The sequence below is a fragment of the Cynocephalus volans genome, chromosome 3 (assembly GCF_027409185.1).
Source record: "Cynocephalus volans isolate mCynVol1 chromosome 3, mCynVol1.pri, whole genome shotgun sequence".
Lineage (NCBI taxonomy): Eukaryota > Metazoa > Chordata > Mammalia > Dermoptera > Cynocephalidae > Cynocephalus > Cynocephalus volans.
Genome location: NC_084462.1, coordinates 63,936,554 through 63,950,744, shown reverse-complemented (window position 1 = coordinate 63,950,744; position 14,191 = coordinate 63,936,554). Strand labels below are relative to the sequence as shown.

General features: G+C 37.1%; 1 protein-coding gene across 6 annotated transcripts in view; it reads left to right on the top strand.

Annotated features, from left to right (window-relative positions):
- SCAPER (S-phase cyclin A associated protein in the ER) overlaps positions 1 to 14,191 on the top strand; it is a 491,674-nt gene that overhangs the window by 168,079 nt on the left and 309,404 nt on the right. The window lies entirely within an intron of this gene.

The following is a 14,191-nucleotide window of genomic DNA, read 5'->3' as shown; positions in this document are numbered from 1 at the left end:
TTGAGAGCCCAGAGTGCTTCCTATGGTGACTTGGTGGTTGTCACTGGGCTGGTTGCAGGTGTCAGGGGGCATGGCTCATGCACCCAGCCCTCCTGCCTCCCTGGCTTTGGGGTCCAGGGGACTTCTGGTCCTTCTAAGTTTTATAGGTGTTCTTTGGTGATGTGAGACCTTTACTAGTTAATATCAAACTTTGTCTCTGACCTGTGGGTATTTTGTTTTTTCTTTCAATTCTGTATTGGATTATTCACTGTTCCCGCCACTTAAACTCTGCACTGGAATTTATTGTCCTTTGCTTACTCTAAAATGGGGGAACTTCCTGTGAGACCAAACTTGAGCCCTGTAGTTGAGCTAAATTGCTTCTTTGTTGCTGATTCAGTGTTTAATTGTTGACCTTGTATGTACTTCTGGGTCTCATGAGGTCTGGTACACCTGGGTTGTGTGGAAACTCTGGTCTGGGCCTGAGACATTTTAGCAAACTGTACCCCTTGCAGATCTGTATTCCTGACCAGTCTCCACTGAGTGGTCCTGTGCTGACTGGGGGGCAGATCAGCTATCCATGCTGTGCCTCAGTGTTCTCCCAGTGGGTCCATCTCTGCCACCGCCCATACTCCAAATACTTCCCGTGGGATGGGCCATGATTCGGTCCCTTGCAATGATTGATTGGCCTCTGAATGGCTCTTTTGTTCAGTTGTTGTGGCACCTCACTCCTATGTGGGTCCACAGGTACCCTGTAAGTGGTCTTTCTGTCTTGAGGGCCACCAAGGTCCTCTTCTCCCCTGCCACCTCCAAGCAACTTCATCCAAAGGGCACAGCTGTGGCTTTTGCCAGCTCTTGCTCTGTGCACTCATGAGGTCCAGCCTAAGTGGCCAGGGCTCAAAATGGTAGGAGCAATCCTTTCTCTCATCATGGCTTCTCCTGCCTTCATGAAATCCATAGGTCTCTCTTCCTCTTCCCTTCAGCTCTAGAGGCCCCAACTTGGCTGTTGTTGATTTTTAATAGTTGCAAATTGGTTTATTTGTGGGAGAGAGTGATGCTGGGGGGCCATCTATTCCTCCATCTTTACCAGAAGCTCATTGTGATTTCTATCTATATTTTTCGTCCATGAATTTGAGTTTCCTTAATATTGACATTTGGAATTTCTCTTCAGGTGATACACCAGTTTGGGGTCTGGTATTTGAGAATTGTAGTCTTCTTTTTTGGGTTTCATGCTTCCTGTATTTCTTTGTTGATGTCTGGGCATCTGGTGGTGTGGTCACTTATTTTTATTTTTGGAGTGGTTTTTGAAAGAAGAGACTCTTACCTGTAGAAGGGTTTTATATTGATAGTTGGGGTGGGCTACATAGGTTTGGTTCTGGGTGGGTGCAGTAGTAAGTGCTGGCTCTATCCCCACACCTTCTCTGTTGTTGTGAGCTGGCTGCTGTGTCAGACAGGATACTGGGCTCCTGGGGAAGGTGGCATGGATTTGAACATCTTGTACACCCCTGGTGTGCTCTCCACTGGTGGTGGTGGGCTTGCTAAGTCAGGAACACCTCTGAGCTCTCAGAGGAGGAGGACGTGGATCCAGCCAACCAGTGCATGGAGCTGGTGCACACCCACTTGCTGTCTGCTAGAGCAGGTACAGGGCGTTGAATTGGGTGAGGCTCTGACCTCCTGGGAAGGGAGAGTGTGGATCCAGGCAACCAGTGCAAAGGGGCAGTGCAGCCCCCACTCATTATCTGCTGGAGTGCGTGTGGAGCATTGAGTTGGGTGTGGCTCTGAGCTCCCCAGGGGAAGGAGGGATCCAGACAACTGGCATGCTCCCCCCATTTTCTTGGGCAGTTCCTATATGTCGAACGGGGCTCTGTGTTTCCAGGAAGAAAGCAGCATGTATCCAGGCAGCTGACATGCTTCCCCTATTCTCTGTGCCTGGGTATACAGGCACTGGGTCAATGGGCTGTGGTCTCCCCCATCTCCAATACCCAAGTGGTGACATCAAGTTGCAGCCTGGGATCGAGGGAGTGGGAGTGACTCCACGTGTAGTTCTCTGGAAAAATATGTTGCATGGGCTGTTATTGCTCCATACACTTGTTCTACTCTCCACGAGGGCCTCATGGGTACCCTGCAGCCCAGTTTGCAGGTGTCTAAGATGGGAGTGCCTGCCACTGGCCCTTCCACACCTTCCTTGTCCTTTAGCATAGGGTTTCTCAAGTCTCTGTGTTAGTCCTGGTTGGGAGTTTCTCCTGTCCTTCTGTGTTGCAGTCTCAAGTTTCCAGTCACTGTTGTTTTCTTCTAGTCACCCTATTCTTCAGGTAACTATCTATTTGTTGCTTTGGATTTTTTTTTTTTTTTTTGCATGGTGAGGGTTCTAATGCAAAAAATGTCTAGTCAGGCATATTGCAAGAATAAAAAAAGAAGGATTTGGGGTTTTTGGTTTTTTGTTTTGTTTACTCTAATTTTGCATTTTTTAGTTCCTTGATATGTAATGTTAGACTCTTTTGGGGGGGATCTTCTTTTTTAATGTAGGCATTCATTGCTATAAATTTCCCTCTTAAAACTTCTTTTGCTGCATCCTATAGGTTTTGGTATGTTGCATTTTCATTGTTCTTTGTCTCAAGATATTTTTTCATTTATCTTTTGATTTATTCTTTGACCCAGTGGTTTTTCAGGAGCATGTTGTTTAATTTCTACATGTTTGTGAATTTTCCAGGATTTCTCCTCTTATTGATTTCCAGTTTCATAGTATTGTGGGGCAAAATGATTATTTCAGTCATCTTATATTTGTTAAGACTTAGTTTGGGGTCTAACATATGGTCTGTACTGGAGAATGTTCCATGTGCACAAGACAAAAACGTGTATTCTGCTGTTGGATGGAAAGTTCTGTATATCTCTGTTAGGTCCATTTGATGAAAAGTGCAATCAAGGTCTAGTATTTTCTTACTAATTTTCTGTCTAGCCATTGTTCAAAGTGGGGTATAAAGTGTCCCCTACTATTATTGTATTGCTTTCTATTTCTCTCTTCATGTCCATTAGTAATTAGTTTATGTATTTAGGTGCACTAATATTGGGTGCGTATGTGGATATATTTACAGTTTTTATTTCCTCTTAATGAATTGATCCCTTTATCATTAAATAATGACCACCTTTGTCTCTTTTGACGATTTTTGATGTGCAATTCATTATATTAGATATAAGTACAGCCATTCCTGCACTCTTTTGGTTACCATTTGCATGGAATATCTTCTTCCATCCCAACACTTTCAGCATGTGTTTTTCTCTTTTAGGCAGCATGAAGTTGGATCTTGCTCTTTTATCCATTCAGTCACTCTATGTTTTTTGAATCAGCAATTTAGTCCATTTACATTTGAGGTTATTATTGATATGTAAGGACTTGCTGCTGCCATTTTTTTGTTTTCTGATTGTTTTGTAGCTCCTTTCTTCCTCTGTTGTCTACCTTTGTGATTTGATGATTTGATGATTTTCTGTAGTGCTAAGTTTTCATTCCTTTTTCTTTATCATTTTTATATCTGCTGTAGTCTTTGGTTGTGGCTACCATGAGGCTTACATAAAACATCTTATGGTTGTAATCAACTATTTTAAGCTGACAACAACTTATCTGTGTCACATGCTAAAACTAGACTTTTACCTTCAACCCCCACAATTTATGTTTTTGATGTCATCTATGTATTTTTTTATATTGTGTATTTCTTAACAACTTACTGTAGCTTTAGTTATTTTTGGCTGTTTTGAATTTTAACCCTCATAATAGAGATATGTGTTTATACACCACCATTGTAGTATTAGAGTATTCTGGATTTGATTATGTTTTTATTTCTAATAGTGAACTTTATACTTCCATATATATTCATGATATTAATTATTATCTTTTTGCTTTTGTTTGAAGAACTTTCTTAAGCATTTCTTGTAAGGCAGATCTAGTGGTGACGAATTCCTTCAGCTTTTGGTTGTCTGGGTAAGACTTTATTTCTCTTTCATTTATGAAGGACAGCTCTGCTGGGTATAGTATTGTTGGGTGGTAGTTTTTTTTTTTCTTTCAACACTTTGAATATATCGTCCAGTTCTCTCCTGGACTACAAGGTTTCTTCTGAGAAATAATGCTGATAGTCTAGTAGAGATTCTGTTATATGTGACTTGACACTTTTTTCCTGCTGCGTTTAAAATTCTCTGTTTTTGATTTTTGACAGTTTGATTAGAATGTGCCTTAGGGAGGACCTCTTTGGGTATATATATTTGCGGGTCTTTGAGCCTCATGGATCAGTATGCTCATATCTCCCATGATTTGGGAAATTTTAGCAATTATTTTATTAAATATGCTTGTTTTTCCTTTTCTCTGTCTGTTTTCCTAAGAGTAGAATAGTGGTTACCAGAGACTGGGGGTAGAGGGGAAGGCAGGGAAAACAGGGAAAGGTTGGCAAATGGGTCCAAAATTACAATTAGATAGGAGGAATAAGTTCTGGAGTTCTGTGGCACAGTATGGTGACTATGTTAACTGTTTAGTTTTGCATATTATATAAGAGCTAGATGAGGGTCTTTTGAATGTTTTGCCACAAAGAAATGATAAATTCATGAGGTGATGGTTACATTAACTACCCTGACCCAATCATTATACCACATATACCTATATATCAAAATATCAGATTGTATGCCAGTAGCATGTACAATCACGATGTGTCAAAAAAAAAAAATGGTCCATGTAATTGCATGAAGCTGTAGTTCATTCATTTTTTTCCTACTGTGTAATGTTACACTGTGCAAATAAACCACAACTTATTTGTTTCTTCTACTGTCCAAAAAAAATTAGAACTCTGATAATACAAATACTTGTTCATTTAATGGTGTCCCATAAGTCCTATAAGCTGTTCTCACTTTTTTCCTTTTTCTTTTTTTCCACTTCTGACTGAGTCATTTCAAAGCACCTATCGTCAAGTTCACATATTCTTTTTCAGCTTGATCAAGTCTGCTGATCAAGCTCTCTATTGTGTTTTTTATTTAATTAATTCTTCAGCTCCATGATTTGTTTGGAACTTTTTTATGATATCTGTCTCTTCATTGAATTTCTCATTTACAGCCTGAATTGTTTCTGTGATTAAGTTAAGTTGTCCATTTGTATTCTCTTGTATCCCTCTGAGTTTTAAGATCATTATTCTGAATTCCTTCTCAGGCAATTTTTAAATTTCTGTTTCTTTGGGGTCAGTTACTGGGGATTTATTATGTTTCTCTGGTGGTGTCATGTTTCCTTTCCTTTTCAGGTTTCTTGTGTCCCTATGTTGATGTGTACACAGATTCTTGTGGTGCAGCCTCTTCTTCCAAACTTTAAAGAGTGGCTTTAACAGGGGAAGATCTTCACCTTAAGATGGGTCTGTGGGTGCTGGTTGGGCAGAGTGCAATGGCTCTGGTGCTCTAGTTGCCGTGCAGCTTCTTTAGTTGTGTTCAACATCAGCAGGAGTCTGTGACAGTGACAGTGGCTGCTCAGGTAATTATGGCAAGGGCTTTAGGGATTCTCCTATTCTTGTCTTCCCCACAGTGGACAATCTTTGCTGAGGGGATCTCTCTTGGTGTTAAGTCTGACATGTCTCACAGGTAGCCACAGTGGCACTGGATTCTAGAGCAGTGTTTCTCAAAACAGCTACAGAACTGGATTCCTAGGCACAGAGTCTTGTGAAACTACTGTAGCATCTGGGACTTGAGACATAGGTTCACTTTCCAAGTCATGATGGATATAGTTCTCCTACAAAGCCAGGGTCTGTTGCTCCATGGATGTTGCAGCAGCTTGGCCCAGGGAGCTGTTGTTCTGACCCTTTGGGGGAAGGCACATCTGTGGCACAGCTTTTGGAAGGAGTGTTGCAAAGGTTTGGGTCCCCAGGAACAGGTCACAACTGCAGTTCTGGACCTAGAACCAATAGCACACAGCAGTAGCCCAGGCTCCAGGAGATGAGGTACCATGGAGTCATAACTCTGGATCCTTGAATGGTGGTGGAACATGGCAGGAGCCTAGGCTCTGTGAGTCCAGGTGCAGTAGCAACAAAGACTCTAGGAATGGCAGGATGCAGCTATGACCTGGAGCCCAGAGGGTGGAGAAAAGCATGGCAATGTCAACTTCTAGTACAGGTGGGGTGCCTCAGTATCTTGGACTGTGGGGGCTAGTTCAGTTCTTGGTAGGCCTCTATTCAGCCTAGAGATTGGGGTGGCATAGCTCAGCCAAGGCTTGGCTTCCCTGGGACTTGAGGCAGTTTTTCTGCTTGGCCTCAGAAAGTGTGGCTACAAGGGTCAGTAGACCCTCTAGATCCCTGGGGTGGGGGGTGCCATGTCAGCTGTGGCATTGGGGGTAGAGCTGTTCTGGTGTGCCAGATGCTTGGAGACCCCACATAGTGGGGTGCTGCCTCATCTGTGGTGTTGGGTGGAGGTTAACTGCTCTGTTGTACAGAGGCCAGAGGTCCCCAGGAAGTAGGGCACCTAGTCTGCTCTAGTGCTGGGACACAACTGCTCTGGTTTCCTGATGGTCTGACATTCCCAGTGGATGTGTTGCTGTCTTGCCTGTCGTGCAGGTGGTGCAAGCACTCTAGTGTGCAGGAGGCCTGAGGTCCCTGGGAGGGTGGGGCACAACATCAGCTCTTTCCTAATGCGAGAATACACCAATGACTGGAATCGGGGAGAATGGAGCAGCTTTGTGGTAGTCTGGACCGAGGAGTAGGATGTAGCACCAGTGCTGCTTGGGGATGGTATGCTACTAGGTGGGCATGCTGCAGTGGTGGCAAAGCATCATGGATGAAGGAGTGCAATGTCTACTTTCCTCTGGAGCAGGATGCACTCTTTCAGTGGCTCTGGTTCCAAGACAATGCAACAAAGTAACAGCTTGGGTGGTGGGAAGCAGGCCACAATGTCAGCTTTTTTTATGGGGGTAGCTCAGAATGTGTACTCTGGGCCGCTTCCTCGAATGGGTTTAGGGCCTTCATAGGCTGCAGGACTGTCCAGTAGTGAAGACTCAGGTGTTCATGTTGGTGATGGGGGCCAAAAGGGTCTTTTTGCTTACCCTTTCCTGCAGGAAAATGATTCCTTGGTGAGGAGGGATGGTGTTTCCTTCCCTTTTCCATGCGGCCATTCTGGGTTTCTGTGCTCTGTAGGATTTCTGCTACTTTTTTTCTATTCTCTAGAGCTTTCTTTTATTTTGGTTGAAATATAGTTTTTTATTCATTGTTTTGGTTTTCCTTTTTAGGGGGGAAAGCACTAGGAGTTTATAGTTGATCATCTTGCTGATATCCTCCACGTTAGGTTTTGTAGATGTCTTTTATTAAGTTAAGGAAGCTTCCTTTTTTCCCTAGATTGTGAATTTTTAAAGTCATTAATTGGAGTTGAGTTTTATCAAGTGCCTACTCAATTTATATGGAAATAATCCTATAAAACTTGACCTTTAATCTGTTAATTTGATAATTAATTGATTGATTTTCTGTTAAATCAAGCTTACATTCCTAGGATAAATCCAACTTAGTTTTGATGTATTCTTGCAATTTACTCGTATAAATCATTGCTGGTTTTGGTTAACTAATTCTTAAAGCTTTTAACTTGGAGAGTATGATAACCATATATATTTTAAAATAATAAGTATTTTTATATACTATAACATAACCAGAATAATACACAAAAATATAAGTATATGACTAGACGAATTATCACATCCATGTAACCAGTCTGGTTAAGAAATAGAACTTTACCCGCACCTCAAAAGCCCCCTTTATGTATCATCCAAATCATTACTCTTTGTTCCTCAATAGTAATCACTACCCATATTTTTAACACTGTAACCTAGTTATTGGATATATGCCTAGGAATGGAATTGCTGGGTCTAGGATATACAAATATTCAACTTTAGCAGACACTGTCAAATTGTGTAGTGATATAGTTGTACCAATTTACATTTCTAGCAGTTTGAGTAATCAGATGCTCCATACCCTTGCCTAAAATTGGAATTGACATTCTTAAAAAAATGTTTTTTTCACAACTTTGTTGTTATATAACAGGCATACAAAAGATTGCTCTTATTAAAGGGTACAATTTGATGAGTTTTCACATATATACCCCTGTTAAATCAGCACAATCAGGATAATGAGAATATACATCACCCCCCAAAATTTTCTCATGCCACTTGGTAATCCATCTCTCCTTCCCTCCACCCTTCTCCCAACCTAGCTACTGGTTTTACTTTCTCTTTTGTCTGTTCCTTTATTCAGTATTATGGTTTTGATATTAATACCTATACCTTGCTCTTCTTTTTTTTTTTTTTTTTATTGCTGAGTAGTATTTGTATATATCTATACTGCAAGTTATTATCCATTTACCTGATAATAGACATTTGGGTTATTTCCATTTTTTTGGCTATTACAGATAAAGCTGATGTGGATGTTTGTGTATGAGTCTTTGTGTGGATATACACTTTTGTTTCTCTTGGGTAAATAGCTAGGAGAAGAATAGCTGGGTTGTATGCTAGATGTATGTTTAACTTCCTAAGAAACTATAAGCTGTTTTTCCAAAGTCGTCGTACTATATTACATACCCACCAGCAGCACATGAGAGTTTTTTTAGTTCCTTCACAACTCTTGATGGCACTTGGTGGATCAGTTTTTTAAATGTACACTTTTCTAGTAGGTGTGTGTTCATATTTCATTGTGATTTTAATTTGCATCTTTTGACTAGTGGTGTTGAGCATATTTTCATGTGCTTATGTTATTAATTCATTCAACCATTCATATCAGCCATTTTCCTTTGGTAAAATATCTACTCATATTTTCTGCGTTTTTTTCAGTTGAGTCATTTTGTTATTATTGATTTGTAAGAGTTCTTTGTATATTCTGAGTACACATCATTTGTCAAGTATATGACTTTAATCTATGGCTTATCTTTTTGTTTTAAATAGTGTCTTTGAAGAACAAAAGTTTTGTGTCCAATATGTTAAATTTTATTTTATGTATAATATTTTCCATCATATCTTAGAATTCTTTGTGTAAACCAAATCACAAACATTTTATCCATGTTTTCTTCAAAAAGTGTTTCAGTTTGGGCATTTACATTTAGATTTGTAGTTGCTTTTATATATGGTGTGAGTCAAAGATCTAAATTTGTTTATTTGCATATAGATATCCAATTATCACAGCACCATTTGTTGAAAAGTCTACCCTTTCACCATTGATTGCTTTGCCAACTGTTAATGATCAGTTAACCATAGATGCAATGGTTTATTCTAGACTCCATTATGTTATACTGATGTCCACATATTTGTCTGTTCTTTTGCCAATACCACACTGTTTTAACTATTGTAGCTTTATAGCAAGTTTTGAAATCAGATAGTGTAAGTTCCTCAGTGTTGTTCTTTTTCAAAATTGCATTTCCTTGTAAGTATTAGGGTCAGCAGCTTGCCAGTTTCTGCAAGGTGGCTTGTAGGGATTTTGATAGGAATTGCATTGAATCTATAGGTCACTCTAGGGAGAATGGTGGTCTTTACAATATGATGTATTACAATTCATGAATATGGTCTGTCTCTCTGTAGATCTCCTTTAATTTCTGACAGTGTTTTGTGTTTTTAGCATGTAGGTCTTGCACTTCTTTGTTTAAATTTATTCATAAGTACTCTTTTGAAACTACTGTGAATGGAATTGTTTGTTTCATTTTTAGATTTTTCATGCTAGTATAAAGAAATACAGCAGATTTTTTTTGTTTGGTGCTTTTTTTTTTTTTTTTTTTTTTTTTTTTTGGTGGCTGACTGGTATCAGTATCTGAACCCTTGACTTTGGTATTATCGGCAGTGCATTCTAACTAACTGAGCTATCTTGCCAGGCCATAAATCCAAGAGATGTTTATGTATTTTATTCTGCACCCTTCTTTTATGTGACCTTGTTAAACTTGCTTATTGGTTTTGGTAGGCTTACATTTTGTTTTGGGTTCTTTGGTTTCTTTTACATAAAGGCTCACCTGTGAGTAAAATTTGTTTTACTTCTTCCTTTCTGATATAGATGCTTTTAATTTCTTTTTCTTGCCTTATTGCACTGGTTATATCCTGTATAAATGTTGAATAGAATTTGTGATGTTGGATATCCTTATTTCCTCATTCTTAGTGGGAAAGCATTCAGTCTTTCACCGTTATGTATGATGTTTTCGTAGGTTTTTGATATATTCGCTTCATTAGGTTGAGGAAGTTTACTTATCTTCTAAGTTTCTTGAGAATTTTTAAGATGAATGGACTTTGAATTTGGTGAAATAATGTTTTGTGTGTGTCCATTTTGATGGTTATATAGTTTTTATTCTTTACTAATATTGTATATTACATTTATTTTTGGATATTTAACCAATCTTGCATACCTGGGTTAATTCCCACTTGATCATTGTGTATAATAATGTTTATGTATTGCTGGATTCTTCTTAAGGCTATGCTGATGAGGGATATTGATCTGTAGTTTTATTGGGATGTTTTCATTTGGCTTTTGCATTATGTCAGTACTGGCCTCATAGAATGTGATGGGGCATGTTCTTTTCTGCTCTATTTCCAGAAACTATTTGTGTAGGATCAATATTGTTTCTTGCTAAATGTTTGAGAAGATTTACCAGTGAAGCCATCTGGGCTTTGATTTTTCTGTGTGGGAAGATTTTTAATTACCAATTGTTTTTTTGGTTTTTTTTAAACCTTCTTATTGGTCTATTGAGATTTTTCTATTTCTTCTAAGATCAGCTTTGATAATTTATGTCTTTTTAGAAATTTGTTATTTTCATCCAATTGATCTAATTTATTACTTTAAAGTTGTTCATAATTATTCCTTTTAAGGATTTTGAGTATGATCTGTAGTGATGTTTCTCTCTCATTTCTGATTTTGATAATTTGTGTTTCTTCTCTTTTTTTTCAGTCTAGCTAAAGGTTTATGCATTTTGTCGATCTTTGCAAAGAACCAACTTTTGGTTTCATTGAGCTTCTATATTGTGTTCCTGTTTTCTGTTTCACTGATTTCTGCTTGGATATTTATCCTTTGTTTATTTTTGCTTACTTTTGGTTTGATTTGCTCTTCTTTTCCATCCTTTATGAGGTTGAAGCTTAGTTGATGGATTTTTAGATAATTCTTCACTACTAATAAAAGCATTTAAAGGAATAAATTTCATTTTAGCACTTCTTTAACTGCACCCCATCAATTTTTGTGTCTTGTTTTCATTTTCATTTTCATTCAATTTAAGATATTTTGTAATATTTCTTATGATTTCTTCTTTGATTCATGGATTATTTAGAAGTGTGTTACTTAGTTTCCAAATATATGGGGATATCACAAATTTCTTTCTATTGCTGATTTCTAATGGTTGAAGAATATACTTTGTGTGATTTCAGTGCTTTTAAATTTGAGACTCACTTTATGGCCTTGGTTAGGAAGTATCTTAGAGAATGTTCTTTGTACCCTTGGAAAAAATGTGTATTCTGCTGTTGTTGGATGGAGTATTCTCTAAATGTCAGTTAAGTAAAATTAGTTGATAGTTTTGTCTAGTCTTCTGTATACTTACTGATTTTTGTTTAGTTTTATCAATTCTTTAGATAGGATTATTGAAAACTCTAAATATAATAGTTAAATTGTGTATTTCTCATTTCAGTTTTGACAGTTTTGGCTTTATGTATTTTGGTGCTTTGTTGTTAAGTGTGTATAATTTATAATTGTTACATCTTACTGAAATATTGACCCTTTTATTATAAAATGTCCCTCTTTGGGTTTTAAAAAATATTTATGTTAAAATCATTTTTTTTCTGTTTTGAATATACCATAGTTACTATATTTACATGGTATGTCTTGTGTCCTTTTACTTTCATCCTATTCATGTTTTTCTTTCTCAGATGTTTCTTTTATAGACCATATATAGTTGGGTTTTGCAATTTCTGCCTTTTGATTGGAATGTTTATTCTCATTTGATATAATTATTGATATGATTGGATTTATGTCTGACATTTTGATTTTTTTATATGTCTCAAGTTTTTGTTCTCCCTTTACTGCCTTCTTTTTTTTTTTTTTATTAAACCAATACATTTTTGGTGTATCATTTTAATTTCTTTATTGATTTTCTTTAAACTGTATTATTTTAATTATTTGCTTAATGGTTGCTCTCTGGATTACAATATTCATCTTGACTTACTACAATGTATTTAGGTTAAAACTAAATTAATTTTAGTAAAATAGAGCAACTTTGTTCCAAAATAGCTCTATGTCTTCTTCTCCTTGTGTTGTTATTATCATATATCTTGCATCTATATATGTCATAAACTGAACAATACAATGTTATTTATCATAAACTGAACAATATAGTGAACAATGAGTGTTGCACTTATTTCTTTATGCAGTCCTATACAGTCATGTGGTACATAATGACCTTCTGGTCAACAACAGACTGCACATATGAGCATGGTCAGAGCAATAGGCTATACCATGTGGCCTAGGTGTGTAGCAGGGTATATCATCTGTGTTTGTGTAAGTACACTCTATGGTGTTTGCACAGTGACAGAACTGCCTGTCTACACGTTTCTTAGAATGTATCCCTGAGGATAAGTGATGCATTACTGTATTTTTTTAAAAACTAGGAGAATAAAAGAGAAAGTATATTTATATATTCTCTTATATGATGGTAATTCAAAAAGTTTGCAGAAAAATAGAATTAAAGATAATATAAATCTTTCCATGAAGTTGTTGAAGCACCCTCATATTTACCCACATATTTATCATTTCTGGTGTACTTTATTTCTTTCAGTGGATTTCATTTACCCTATGTTGTTTCTTTTTAGCCAAATGGACTTCCTTCAGTATTTCTTTTAAGGGAGTTTTGCTTTCAATGAATTATCTTGATATTTGCTTATCTGGGAATGTTTTTATTTTGCCTTCATTTTGAATGATAATTTTGGTAGATATAGAGTTCGTGGTTTTTATTTCAGTACTTTGAATTTTCTGACTTGTTTCTTGTTGATGAAAAGTCAGCCATTAATCATATTGTTTATCCCCTGTATATGGTTAGTTGATTTTTCCTTCCTGCTTTCAAGATTTTCTCTTCGTCTTTCACCAGCTTGACTGTGATTTGTCTAGGGTTCCCTTTACGTTTATCTTACTCTTCACGTTAATGTGTTGTTGTTTTTTTTAAATCAAATTTGGGAAACGTTTGGACATTGCTTCTTCAGATATTTTATTGTCATTTCTCTTTAGATTCCTCTGAGGTGTGACAGTTTCTCAGACTTTCCATAGTTTTGATGACCTTGACAGTTTTGATTAGTAATAGTCAGGTATTTTGTAGAGTGTTCCTCAATTAGGATTTGTCTGATGTTTCTCTCATGGTTAGATTGGGGTTATGTTTTGGGGAGGATGACTACAGAAGTGACATACCATTCTTAACATATCAAAGTTCATGCTATCAACTTGACTTATCACTGATGTTGTTAACTTTGATTACCTGGCTAAGGTATTGTTTGCAAGTTTCTCCACTGTATAGTTGCTTTTAAAATTTCTCTTTACTGTCCTCTTTGGAAGCAGACCTCTATGTATAGCTCAAATTTAAGTGGTGGGGATTATTCTCTACCTCCTCGAGAGAGAATACCTGCATAAATTATTTGAAATTCTCCAGTACAGGACATTTGTTTATTTTTCCCTATTTTTTTATGACTTAAAAAAAAATATCAGTTTGGACTCGTTTATTTTATACTTTGAGTCATAATCGTACAGTGTGTAATTTATTTTCTTGCTCAAATTATTCTAGCTTTGAACACTGGAAACTCATTTGACTCCTGTTGTGTCCCTTTGACTCATTTCATCATTTTTATTTTATTTTTTTGGAGTACTTCTTTACTTTCTGATGCTACAAGATGCTCCAGTGAGAGGATCAGCTATTTCTATAAGGAGTCCTGAGATGTTTGTTGAGTCATTGTCATATTGTCCTTCAATTGCTTTGAGACACTTTCTTTTTATTATTTAAACATATTTTTAATGGCTATTCAGTCATATGTAGTCTTTGTTGCTAAATCCAACATGTAGCCATATCACTTTCAATTGATTCTGTTTCTTCCCAAAGCATGGTCATACTTCTTTGTATGTCTCATAATTTTCTATTTTAGAAAATGGACATTTTAGATAATATATTTTAGCAACTTTGCAGTTTTTCATAAGTAAATGCTTCTCAGTTTGTTGTTTGTTTTTCATTGACT